The sequence below is a fragment of the Nicotiana attenuata genome, unplaced genomic scaffold (genome assembly GCF_001879085.1).
Source record: "Nicotiana attenuata strain UT unplaced genomic scaffold, NIATTr2, whole genome shotgun sequence".
NCBI lineage: Eukaryota > Viridiplantae > Streptophyta > Magnoliopsida > Solanales > Solanaceae > Nicotiana > Nicotiana attenuata.
The window spans coordinates 1,232-13,807 of NW_017674583.1; the positions used below are offsets into that span (position 1 = coordinate 1,232).

Here is a 12,576-nt window from a genome sequence, read left to right on the forward strand (position 1 = left end):
ACAAACCAAATTGTAGTCCAAAGCCCGGACGTGCCAAACATCAACCAAAACCCTTTGCCAGCCCACGAAGAAACACATATGATTGAAATAGTTCACAAGGATAGGGAGCCCAAGAGGTCTTCTAAGTCCGTCATGATGATTCGGGCCAGTGAAAGCAATTTGGTTAAAGCTCTAGACTCTACCAAAGCAACGCCCCTGACAGTTGAAGAGGCGACAGAAAAGCCAAGATCGCGCAATTTGAAACCACCGGTGTTGGTCGTGAAAGGGATGTCAAAAGATATTGGGGCAAGTCCAGAAAGCTCAAAAGTGGTAGTGCTAGGGATTCCAAGTAAGCCTGTCATAGTTGTGAAGGGGGCTCCTATTACCCCTATCATCATTAAACCAGTAACCCAGCTGCCAGTGGTGGATGCCAAGGCTGTTCCGTGGAATTATAAACAAGTGATAGTGACATACAAAGGAAGAGAAATAGAGGAAGAAGTTAATGAAACTGGAGGATTGACTCGTTCTGGGAGATGTTTCGCCCCAGAAGAATTAAGGAAAGCCAAGCCATTCAAGGATAGCCAAATGCCAGTAAAGAAATCGGTCACCGAGGAAGAGGCTGAGGAGTTCCTGAAAAAGATGAAAGTGCAGGATTATTCCATTGTGGAGCAGTTAAGGAAAACACCAGCTCAGATTTCTCTTTTGTCTTTGCTGATACATTCAGATGAACATTGCAGGGTCTTGATGAAGATTTTGAATGAGGCCCATGTTCCTGATAAGATCACGGTGAATCACTTGGAAAAGATAGCTAGCAAGATCTTTGAAGTCAACAGGATCACTTTCTCAGATGATGAACTTCCTATGGAGGGTACAGAACACAACCGAGCTCTTTATCTCACGGTGAAGTGCGAAGATTCTGTTGTCTCAAGGGTTTTGGTTGATAATGGCTCTAGTGCGAATATTTGTCCCCTGTCTACTCTACAAAAACTGAAGATTGGCACCAAAAGAACCCACTTGAACAGTGTGTGTGTTCGAGGCTTTGATGGGGGAGGTAAAGATTCTGTCGGAGATATAATGCTCGAATTGTCGATAGGGCCAGTCGAGTTCACCATGGAATTCCAAGTGTTAGACGTGGTTGTCTCCTACAATCTGTTGTTGGGCAGGCCTTGGATACATTCTGCTAAGGCAGTCCCGTCTTCTCTGCACCAAATGGTGAAGTTCGAATGGGACAGGCAGGAAATAGTTGTGCACGGTGATGAAGACTTGTCAGCTTGTAATGACACAATTGTTCCGTTTATCGAAGCTGAAGACGATAAGGGACCTTGGGTCTATCAGACTTTCGAAACAGTATCTGTTGAGAAGATCACTGAAGGAGAATGCATTCCGGGTCCTAAGCTATCCTCCGCGTCCGTCATGGTTGCGAATGAAATGTTGAAGAATGGTTTTGTGCCGGGCAAGGGTCTGGGCTCATCTCTACAAGGTATTGTGCATCCGGTGCGCCATAGTGGGAATCCTGGTACGTTTGGTTTGGGATTCACGCCCACAGAGAAGGGCGTGAAAAGGGTTAAAAATCTGAAACAGAAGGCATGGTCGCTCCCTAAGCCTGTCCCGCACATCTCTAAATCTTTTGTCAAACCAGGGGCCGAAAAACCTCCAACCTCCTCAATCCCAAAATCTGTGGTCGATGTTGATGAAGAGCTGATCAAGAGGTTCCAAAGTCTGTTCGATGAGGTCAATATGGTAGAAGCTGGTGAAGGCTCTAGTAAAGCCGATGTGCAGCTCGTTGGCCCAAACGTGAAGCTTAGCAATTGGGAAGCTACTCCTCTCCCCACCAGGAAGGAGTTTTGGTAGTTTGCTTTGTTTTCCTTTATGTTATCTGGGTTATTCCAGGGTTGTAATCCAGATTTTTAGTATTTGCTTGTTTTGATGTTCAAACCCTTCTATCCTTTTATTTTCAATGAAATGCAAGTTCCCATTTTCCGTTATTCTTAATAGTGTTTTTATTTTGTTCCTTTTTTCTTTTGTACAGTTCTTTTTATGCTGGTTGCAGTGACATGACATGCATGAAGAACTTTCAGTCGAGTCTTAAAAGCCAATCTAATCCTGAAATGACAATCCAAAAAGTAGAATATGATGATGAAATAGAATATGATGAAGAAGCAACATTTCAGGAAATCAGTAAAGAGCTAAAACAATTTGAAGAAAAACCAAAGCCTAATTTGAGTGAAACTAAAGCAATCAATTTAGGGGACCAGGATGATGTTAGGGAAACCAAGATAAGTGTGCATTTAGAACCGCAAGTTAAGGAGGAAATAATCAAAACATTGTTTGAGTACAAAGATGTCTTTGCATGGTCATATGACGATATGCCGGGCCTGAGCACTGATCTGGTAGTTCATAATATGCCGACTGATCCAGCATTCCCTCCTGTTAAGCAAAAGTTGCGAAAGTTCAAGACTGGCATGAGTGTGAAAATCAAAGAATAAATCACAAAGGAGCTTACGGCAAAGGTCCTTCGGGTCACTCGATATCCCACTTGGTTAGCCAATGTTGTGCCAGTACCGAAGAAGGATGGTAAGACTAGGGTCTGTGTTGATTATCGTGATCTTAACAAAGCGAGCCCAAAGGATGATTTTCCATTGCCGAACATTCACATTCTGATCGATAATTGTGCCAAGCATGAGATTGGGTCTTTTGTGGATTGTTACGCGGGATATCACCAGATCATGATGGATGAGGAAGATGCAGAAAAGACAGCGTTCATCACGCCATGGGGAACATATTGTTACCGGGTAATGCCATTTGGTTTGAAGAATGCTGGGGCAACATATATGAGGGCGATGACCACCATGTTTCATGACATGATACATCGGGAGATTGAGGTCTACGTAGACGATGTGATAATAAAGTCAAAGAAGCAGTGTGACCATGTCAAGGACTTGAGGAAGTTTTTCCAGAGGCTCCGCAGGTACAACCTCAAGCTTAACCCAGCGAAATGTGCATTTGGTGTCCCCTCTGGGAAACTGCTGGGATTCGTGGTCAGCCGGCACGGAATTGAGTTAGACCCATCAAAGATCAAAGCCATTCAAGAGTTGCCTCCACTAAAGAACAAAACAGAGGTGATGAGTTTGCTTGGAAGACTGAATTACATTAGCAGGTTCATTGCTCAGCTCACGACGACTTGTGAGCCCATCTTTAAGCTGCTAAAGAAGAATGCTGCGGTCGAGTGGACTGACGAATGTCAGGCAGCATTTGACAAGATTAAGGAGTATCTGGCCAATCCACCTGCGTTGGTCCCGCCTGAGCAGGGAAGACCCTTGATTCTTTATCTGACAGTTTTGGATAACTCCTTTGGCTGTGTATTGGGGCAGCATGACATCACGGGAAAGAAAGAGCAGGCAATTTATTACCTCAACAAGAAGTTCACATCTTACGAGGTGAAGTACACTCAACTTGAGAAGACTTGTTGTGCCTTAACTTGGGTAGCGCAGAAATTGAAACATTACTTGTCATCATATACCACCTATCTCATCTCTCGGTTGGACCCGTTGAAGTATATTTTTCAGAGGCCCATGCCCACAGGGATGCTCGCAAAGTGGCAGATCTTGCTCACGGAATTCGACATTGTCTATGTGACCAGGACTGCAATGAAAGCACAAGCGTTGGCTGATCATTTAGCCGGGAATCCAGTAGATGAAGAATATGAACCTTTGAAGACATACTTCCCTGATGAAGAGGTAATGCATGTTGAGGAATTGGAGCAGGTCGAGAGGCCAGGATGGAGGCTTTTCTTTGATGGGGCTCCCAATACGAAAGGCGTCGGGATAGGAGCAGTACTTATTTCTGAGACAGGGCAGCACTACCCTGTTACAGCTCAGCTTCGTTTCTATTGCACTAATAACATGGCTGAATATGAGGCATGTATATTGGGTTTGAGGTTGGCTATAGACATGGGTGTCCAGGAAATCTTGGTCATGGGTGACTTGGATCTTCTGGTGCACCAGATTCAAGGGGAATGGGAGACACGAGATTTGAAGCTCGTACCGTACCGGCAATGTTTGCATGATCTTTGTCAAAGGTTTCAGTCAATAGAGTTCAAGCATATTCCCAGGATTCATAATGAAGTTGCTGACGCCTTGGCTACTTTGGCGTCTATGTTGCATCATCCAGATAAGGCTTATGTGGATCCATTGCAGATTCAGTTCCGTGATCAGCATGCCTACTGTAATATGGTGGAAGAAGAACTTGATGGTGAGCCGTGGTTCCATGATATCAAATAATACCTCAGGATGGGAGTATATCCAGTACAGGCCACAGGGGATCAAAAGAGAGCTATTCGACGCTTGGCAAGCGGATTTTTCTTCAGTGGAGGAGTGTTGTACAAGAGGACTCCAGATTTAGGACTGCTGAGGTGCATAGATGCTAAAGAAGCTTCAAATATCATGGCCGAAGTACATTCTGGAGTTTGCGGGCCGCATATGAATGGGTATGTGTTGGCAAAGAAGATACTTCGAGCAGGATATTATTGGCTCACCATGGAACGGGATTGTATCAGTTTTGTTCGCAAGTGTCATCAATGCCAGGTACATGGTGATTTGATTCATTCTCCCCCATCTGAGTTACACACAATGTCTGCACCCTGGCCCTTTGTTGCTTGGGGCATGGATATTATTGGACCAATTGAGCCGGCAGCGTCAAACGGGCATAGGTTTATTCTGGTGGCCATTGATTATTTTACCAAGTGGGTCGAAGCTGTAACTTTCAAGTCCGTGACCAAGAAGGCAGTGGTGGATTTTGTTCATTCAAACATCATTTGTCGGTTCGGAATTCCCAAGGTGATCATCACAGACAATGCTGCTAATCTCAACAGTCATTTGTTGAAAGAGGTATGTCAACAGTTCAAGATCATGCACCGGAACTCCACTCCGTATCGCCCCAAGGCAAATGGAGATGTTGAGGCCGCCAACAAGAACATAAAGAAGATACTTCGTAAGATGGTTCAAGGTTCTAGGCAGTGGCATGAAAAGTTGCCTTTTGCATTACTAGGTTACCGCACTACTGTTCGCACTTCAGTAGGTGCGACTCCTTATCTGATGGTATACGGAGCTGAGGCAGTTATACCTGCGGAAATTGAGATTCCATCCCTTCGGATCGTTGAAGAAGCTGAAATTGACGATAATGAGTGGATCAAAACCCGGCTCGAGCAGTTGAGTTTGATTGATGAGAAAAGATTGGCTGCAGTATGTCATGGTCAATTGTATCAGAAGAGAATGGCAAGAGCATACAACAAAAGGTGTGTCCCCGGAAATTCGAAGTGGGCCAGATGGTATTGAAGCGCATTCTTCCTGATCACGCGGAAGCTAAAGGCAAGTTCGCCCCAAACTGGCAGGGGCCGTTCGTTGTGACAAAAGTGTTGCCCAATGGTGCTTTGTATTTAACAGACATAGAAGGCAAATGTGTAGATATGACTATCAATTCTGACGCAGTTAAGAGGTACTATGTATGATTTCTTTGCTTATCTTCAGTTGTATTGTGTACCTGGCATGTTCAAAGTTGAAATAACGAAGGCATTTTGTTCCGCTACCCAAACACTTTCATCCTTTGCTACCCCTTTTGAGCCTTATTTATTTCCTTCATACCCCTCTTTTAGAATCAGTAGCAGAAGTAGAAAATGAAAAAATGATGATGAATGAGTGAAAATGAGAAAAATGAAAGAAAAAAGAAGAAGAGAAAAATAAAAGAGAAAAAAAGAAGAGAGAAAAAAAAAGAAGAAAAAAAAAGAGAGAAAAGAAAAGAAAAAGAAAAAGAAGAAAAAAAAAACAACTTTGTTTTTTTGAACTACGTTCGACCTGATTCTTGACACCTCAAGATACGTGGGCAGCCTTACGGTTCGGTCGCACCAAATAAAATATTTCATAATCCCCCGAAGTCGAGAGTGGGGCAAATTTTCTTAGAAATTCCATCAAAAAAAAATCCCCAAACTCCAAGAAATTGGGGCAGAAGTTTTGGTTTTGAAAAGATCTGATTCCAAAGGTTGTAATTTTGAACCCCTTCATCTTGAGTTAGTTTAAGCCTTCATGCCACCCTTTCTTTCTAACCCCGTCCCAAAAGCCTACATTACGGTCCAAAGAAAGACCTTCCGATCGATCTTTGAGGATGCCAGGTCAAGCGAGATAGAGGTACGATTACACCATGGGTAACACTTTGTTCATGGGCGCAAGAGAGAAAATTTGAAATGAGAGAGTCTTATTGGTGAAAACCCTCACGGGCACCGTAAGATGATGGTGAGCTGAGAGAAAATTTAAAATGAGAGAGTCTTATTGGTGGAAACCCTCACAGGCACCGTAAGGCGATGGTGAGTTGAGAGATGAACAAATGAGAGAGGCTTGTTGGTGAAAACCCTTCGAGGCACTACAAGTCGAATGAGGCTCATTACTTTACCGAGAAATTGAATCAGTGAAAGCCCGGTTTTTGAAGAAAGAAGACATGACATGAACTGAAAATATGATTGGTTGGACGGATTAGGCTGATTAGTCCGAAATGCATGTCATGATCATTGGAGCCGGCGGATTCCCTCAGATAAGTCTTCTTTTTCTCATTCTTCTTCATATAGTCATCTGTGTTCAAAATTTTCCTCTGTTCCTTTTGTCAAAAATCATTTCACTTTGCTCCTTGAGTCTATCCTTATGAGTCTTTTTCGAGTTAGCCCTTGTTGAGCAAGCAGGAAAGGATTTCAAAGCCTACTACCAGCTTCTCAATTGCACAAAGCAGAGTTCGGCCAGGCATATCACAATTGACATGATTCAGAATAAGTAGTATGGTGATAAGTGAGGTTCAGGCAGTCAAGTGAATCTTGAATTTTAAGAAAATACAAGGATTCAACAACTTTCAAAATGAAAACACAATGAAACAAGTGAATGTGAGAGATTCAGGTCACGCAGAGGTTTTGTGGTCGAGTTCCAATCAAAAGGTCAAACAACTCCTTGCTAGCCCGAAGCAGCTAATCAGAATGAAGCATGGCAGTGGCAGAAGCAGACACTCAGCAAGGATGCCACAAACTAACCACCACATTTTCAAACTAACAAGATTTTATTTGTCTGAAACAGGGGCAAGAATATTTGATAATCTACAGGAACCTCACTTGGAAAAGGCATGGTTTAGGGGCAAGGATTTCTATTCAGGACGCTCCAGGACGAGAGCATGGCTCAGGTAAGTTCATTAAAATTTTCAGGACCCTCCCGGATAATGGGATTTGATTTAAACTTTTTCAGGACCCTCCTGGATAATGGGATTTAGTTTTAAGTTTTAGCGTAAGTTCTCCCTTTAGAAATATAATTTAGCTTTAAAGTTATCACTCTTAAGATGAGATTTAAATTGAAGTCTTCAGGGCCCTCCTGGATAATGGGATTTATCTTTTAAATTCTTAGAGCTCTGTAGGTAGGTAACATGATCCGATTAACACTCACAAATATGCCCAGATCCAAAAATGGGGCAGAAAAATTTCTTTTGTTTTGTCTGTTTTGTTGCAGCATCAAGCGCCCACCTGGATAACGAGGCAATACATTTCATGTTTTAGCACTCAGGCGCCCACCTGGATAACGAGGGATTACATTTCATGTTTTGGCAATCAGGCCCCACCTGGATAACGAGGGAATACAGTTTCAAGTTTTTAGCAATCAGGCGCCCACCTGGATAACGAGGGAACACATTTCAAGTTTTGGTAATCAGGCGCCCACCTGGATAACGAGGGAATACAATTTCAAGTCTTGGCAATCAGGCGTCCACCTAGATAACGAGGGAATACAGTTTCAAGTTTTAGCAATCAGGCGCCCACCTGGATAACGAGGGAATACATTTCAAGTTTTGGTAATCAGGCGCCCACCTGGATAACGAGGGAATACAATTTCAAGTCTTGGCAATCAGGCGCCCACCTGGATAACAAGGGAATACGTTTCAAGTTTTAGCAATCAGGCGCCCACCTGGATAACGAGGGAATACATTTCAAGTTTTGGTAATCAGGCGCCCACCAGGATAACGAGGGAATACAATTTCAAGTCTTGGCAATCAGGCGCCCACCTGGATAACGAGGGAATAAGTTTCAAGTTTTAGCAATCAGGCGCCCACCTGGATAACGAGGGAATACATTTCATGTTTTAGCACTCAGGCGCCCACCTGGATAACGAGGGAATACATTTCAAGTTCAGCAATCAGGCGCCCACCTGGATAACGAGGGAATACAATTCAAGTTTTGGAAATCAGGCGCTCACCTGGATAACGAGGGAATACATTTCAAGTTTTGGTAATCAGGCGCCCACCTAGATAATGAGGGAATACAATTTCATGTCTTGGCAATTAGGCGCCCACCTGGATAACGAGGGAATACGTTTCAAGTTTTAGCAATCAGGCGCCCACCTGGATAACGAGGGAATACATTTCAAGNGACCATGTTAAGGACTTGAGGAAGTTTTTCCAAAGACTCCGCAGGTACAACCTCAAGCTCAATCCAGCGAAATGTGCATTTGGTGTCCCCTCTGGGAAACTGTTGGGATTCGTGGTTAGTAGACACGGCATTGAGTTAGATCCGTCGAAGATCAAAGCCATTCAAGAGTTACCGCCGCCAAAGAACAAAACAGAGGTGATGAGTTTACTTGGAAGGTTAAATTACATCAGCAGGTTCATTGCTCAGCTCATGACAACTTGTGAGCCCATCTTTAAGCTGTTGAAGAAGAATGCTGCAGTCAAGTGGACTGACGAGTGTCAAGAAGCATTTGATAAGATTAAGAGGTACCTGTCGAATCCACCTGTGCTGGTCCCACCAGAGCCTGGAAGACCTTTAATTCTCTATTTGACAGTCTTGGATAATTCTTTTGGCTGTGTATTGGGTCAACATGACATCATGGGAAAGAAAGAGCAGGCAATTTATTACCTCAGCAAGAAGTTCACATCTTACGAGGTGAAGTACACTCAACTTGAGAAGACTTGTTGTGCCTTAACTTGGGTAGTGCAGAAATTGGAACGTTACTTGTCATCCTATACCACCTATCTTATCTCTCGGTTGGACCCGTTGAAGTATATTTTTCAGAGGCCCATGCCCACAGGGAAGCTCGCAAAGTGGCAGATCTTGCTCACGGAATTCGACATTGTCTATGTGACCAGGACTGCAATGAAAGCACAAGCGTTGGCTGATCATTTTGCCGAGAATCCAGTAGATGAAGAATATGAACCTTTGAAGACATACTTCCCTGATGAAGAGGTAATGCATGTTGAGGAATCGGAGCAGGTCGAGAGGCCAGGATGGAGGCTTTTCTTTGATGGGGCTGCCAATACGAAAGGCGTCGGGATAGGAGCAGTACTTATTTCTGAGACAAGGCAGCACTACCCTGTTACAGCTCAGCTTCGTTTCTATTGCACTAATAACATGGCTGAATATGAGGTATATATCTTGGGTTTGAGGTTGGCTATAGACATGGGTGTCCAGGAAATCTTGGTCATGGGTGACTCGGATCTTCTGGTGCACCAGATTCAAAGGGAATGGGAGACACGAGATTTGAAGCTCATACCGTACCGGCAATGTTTGCATGATCTTTGTCAAAGGTTTTAGTCAATAGAGTTCAAGCATATTCCAGGATTCATAATGAAGTTGCTGACGCCTTGGCTACTTTGGCGTCTATGTTACATCATCCAGATAAGGCTTATGTGGATCCATTGTAGATTCAGGTCCGCGATCAGCATGCCTACTGTAATATGGTGGAAGAAGAACTTGATGGTGAGCCGTGGTTCCATGATATCAAAGAATACCTCAGGATGGGAGTATATCCAATACAGGCCACAGGGGATCAAAAGAGAGCAATTCAACGCTTGGCAAGCGGATTTTTCTTCAGTGGAGGAGTGTTGTACAAGAGGACTCCAGAATTAGGACTACTGAGGTGCATAGATGCTAAAGAAGCTTCAACTATCATGGCCGAAGTACATTCTGGAGTTTGCAGGCCGCATATGAACGGGTATGTCTTGGCAAAGAAGATACTCCGAGCAGGTTATTATTGGCTCACCATGAACGGGATTGTATCAGTTTTGTTCGCAAGTGTCATCAATGCCAGGTACACGGTGATTTGATTCATTCTCCCCCATCTGAGTTACACACAGTGTCTGCACCTTGGCCCTTTGTTGCTTGGGGCATGGATGTTATTGGACCAATTGAGCCGACAGCGTCAAACGGGCATAGGTTTATTCTGGTGGCCATTGATTATTTTACCAAGTGGGTCGAAGCTGTAACTTTCAAGTCCGTGACCAAGAAGGCAGTGGTGGATTTTATTCATTCAAACATCATTTGTCGGTTCAAAATTCCCAAGGTGATCATCACAGACAATGCTACTAATCTCAACAGTCATTTGTTGAAAGAGGTATGTCAACAGTTCAAGATCATGCACCGGACTCCATTCCGTATCGCCCTAAGGCAAATGAAGCTATTGAGGCCGCCAACAAGAACATAAAGAAGATACTTCGTAAGATGGTTCATGGTTCTAGGCAGTGGCATGAAAAGTTGCCTTTTGCATTACTAGGTTACCGCACTACTGTTCGCACTTCAGTAGGTGCGACTCCTTATCTGCTGGTATACGGAGCTGAGGTAGTTATACCTGCGGAAATTGAGATTCCATCCCTTTGGATCTTTGCAGAAGCTGAAATTGACGATAATGAGTGGGTCAAAACCCGGCTCGAGCAGTTGAGTTTGATTGATGAGAAAAGATTGGCTGCAGTATGTCATGGTCAATTGTATCAGAAGAGAATGGCAAGAGCATACAACAAAAGGTGCGTCCCCAGAAATTCGAAGTGGGCCAGATGGTATTGAAGCGCATTCTTCCTCATCAGGCGGAAGCTAAAGTCAAGTTCGCCCCAAACTGGCAGGGGCCGTTCGTTGTGACAAAAGTGTTGCCTAATTGTGCTTTGTATTTAACAGACATAGAAGGCAAATATGTAGATATGGCTATCAATTCTAATGCAGTTAAGAGGTACTATGTATGATTTCTTTGCTTACCTTCAATTATATTGTGTACTTGGCATGTTCAAAGTTGAAATGACGAAGGCATTTTGTTCCGCTACCCAAACACTTTCATCCTTTGCTACCCCTTTTGAGCCTTATTTATTTTCTTTCATACCCCTCTTTTGGAATCAGTAGCAGAAGTGGAGAATGAAAAAATGATGGTGAATGAGTGAAAAATGAAAAAAAAAAGAAGAAGAAGGAAATAGAAAAGAAAAAAAAAAGAAAAGAAAAAAAAAGAGAAAAAAAAAGGAAAAAAAAAAGAGAGAAGAAAAGAAAAGAAAAGAAAAGAAAAGAAAAGAAAAGCAACAAAAACAAACAACTTTCTTTTGAACTACGTTCGACCTGATTCTTGACACCTCAAGATACGTAGGTAGCCTTACGGTTCGGTCGCACCAAATAAAATATTTCATAATCCCCCGAAGTCGAGAGTGGGCAAATTTTCTTAGAAATTCCATCAAAAAAAAAATCCCCAAACTCCAAGAAATTGGGGCAGAAGTTTTGGTTTTGAAAAGATCCGATTCCAAAAGTTGTAATTTTGACCCCTTTCATCTTGAGTTAGTTTAAGCCTTCATGCCACCCTTTCTTTCTAACCCCGTCCCAAAAGCCTACATTACGGTCCAAAGAAAGACCTTCCGGTCGATCTTTGAGGATGCCGGGTCAAGCGAGATAGAGGTATGATTTACACCATGGGTAACACTTTGTTCATGGGCGCAAGAGAGAAAATTTGAAATGAGAGAGTCTTATTGGTGAAAACCCTCACGGGCACCGTAAGACGATGGTGAGCTGAGAGAAAATTTAAAATGAGAGAGTCTTATTGGTGAAAACCCTCACGGGCACCGTAAGGCGATGGTGAGTTGAGAGATGAACAAATGAGAGAGGCTTGTTGGTGAAAACCCTTCGGGGCACTACAAGTCGAATGAGGCTCGTGACTTTACAGAGAAATTGGATCAGTGAAAGCCCGGTTTTTGAGGTATGAAGGCACGACATGAACTGAAATATGATTGGTAGGACGGATTAGGCTAATCAGTCCGAAATGCATGTCATGATCATTGGAGCTAGCCGCTTTACTCAGATAAGTCTTCTTTTTCCCCTTCTTCTTCACATAGTCATCTGTGTTCAAAATTTTCCTTTCTTCCTTTTGTCAAAAATCATTTTGTTTGCTCTTTCAGCCTATCTTTATGAGTCCCTTTCGAATTAGCCCTTGTTGAACAAGCAGGAAAGGATTTCAAAGCCTACTACCAGCTACTAAATTGCACAAAGCGGAGTTCGGCCATGCACATCACAATTGACATTTTGGAATAAGAAGTATGGTGATAATTGAGGTTCAGGCAATCAAGTGAATCTTGAACTTTGAGAAAATACAAGAACTCAGCAACTTTCAAAGTGCAAACACGATGCAACAAATGAGTGTAAGAGATTCAGGTCATTCAGAGATTTTGTGGTCCAGTTCCAATTAAAAGGTCAAACAACTCCTTGCTAGCCCGAAGCAGCTAATCAGAATGAAGCATGGCAGGGGCAGAAGCAGACACTCAGCAATGATGCCACAAACTAACCACCAC

The 12,576-nt window shown here is 43.2% G+C and overlaps 1 pseudogene; it reads left to right on the forward strand.

Annotated features, from left to right (window-relative positions):
- Window positions 1–261: 261 nt before the first annotated feature.
- On the forward strand, window positions 262–5,485 carry LOC109218948 (annotated as a pseudogene).
- The last annotated feature ends 7,091 nt before the right edge of the window (window positions 5,486–12,576 follow it).